Below are 1,520 nucleotides of genomic sequence, written 5' to 3'. Positions count from 1 at the left end.
GAGAGATGGAAACAACCTGAGTGTCCCTCAACAGCCTAATGGGCAAAGAAATATGGTATTCTACACAATGGAATATTATGGAGCTTTAAAAAAGAAGGAAATCTTGTCACATGATCCAACGTGGATAAACCTCAAAGACATGATGTTAAATGAAATAAGCTAGTCACAAAAAGGCAAATACTGTATGAGTCCACTTATGCGAAGTAGTCAAATTCACTTAGCTCAGTTGGTTAGAGAGCAGTGTTACAACACCAAGGTCAAGGGTTTGAATCCCCATGCCAGCCAGCCACCGAATAAATAAATAAAGTAGTCAAATTCATAGAAACAGCAAGGAGAAAGGTGGGTACCCAGGGCTGGGAGATGGGACACGGAGATTAGGATTCAATGGGGGCAGAGTTTCAGTTTGGCAAGAGGAAAAAGTTCTAGAGATATGTTGCATAGCAATGGGAGTATATCTCCTACCACTGAACTGCACAATTAAAAATAGTTGTGATAATTAACTGTCTATAATAGTTAAATTTAATGTTACAGGGTTTTTAACCACTTTTAACCAACACTCCATCACCATGATTCCTTCTGGATTCTCTGTGTGCCCCGTCTCCTTTCCCCGGGGTCCTGCCCCCGGAAGTAACTGCACCCTATCAAATGACAAAATCACAACACATTTAGTTAAAGATCTCAGCTGGCTTTATTGCGATTCTAGAATCGGGCAACACTTCATTCCATAAAATAGAGTAAGTGTTTTGATAAGCCGAGCAGAGGAGATTGGTTTTACGGACAGGAAAGGCTGAAGTGAACAGAAACCAAGAATGAAAAGCAGATTGTTCATTTCCAAGTTACTTTCTTTGTGAGGTGGGGACAGGGAGACAGAGCAATAGAAAAATTAGTGGTTAACATCCGGTTAGTTCAAGTGTCTCTTTGGTATAAAGATTAAAACAGGGGAGAGCACGTGAGAAACTTAGCTCTCTCTTGCCCAGCCATTCTTGCCATGTGACACCTTGCGTTTCTGTAGAGTCACTGCCCACCAACAAGACCTTCACCAGATGTGTTCCCAGGACTTGGGACCTCCCAGCCGCTGAAACTGTTCAAACGTGAATGGGCCCGGGGGGCACGGTGTTGCCAGAGGCTGAAGGGTACTCCTGAAAGATACGAGCTAGAAAAAAAATTAACTGTGAAGAACAGGAGAGGAGCCAGAGGAGAGGCCAAAGGAGATGCAAACAGAGCAGGCCTGAGCAGTGTGCTGGCCCAGGAGTAAAGGAGGGAGTGGCCCAGTGTCTTGTGAAGTTCTAATGAGAACCTCCAGGCCGTCATAGCCCCTCCGTCTGGGCAACCGGTGGAGTATACCAGACAACAGAGCAGGGCCTGGGGCCAGGCTGTCTCAGGATCCCAGCTCTGCTCATCTTAGCCATGTAACTTCAGGCAAGTTACTTAACTTCTCTGTGGCTCAGTTTCCTCATCTGTAAAGTAGAGGGTTATTTTGAAGGTTAAATAAATTGACAATATATGGACAGTGCTTAAAA

The sequence above is a fragment of the Galeopterus variegatus genome, unplaced genomic scaffold, assembly GCF_000696425.1.
Source record: "Galeopterus variegatus unplaced genomic scaffold, G_variegatus-3.0.2 Scaffold2901, whole genome shotgun sequence".
Taxonomy (NCBI): domain Eukaryota; kingdom Metazoa; phylum Chordata; class Mammalia; order Dermoptera; family Cynocephalidae; genus Galeopterus; species Galeopterus variegatus.
This window is presented reverse-complemented; position numbering follows the sequence as displayed.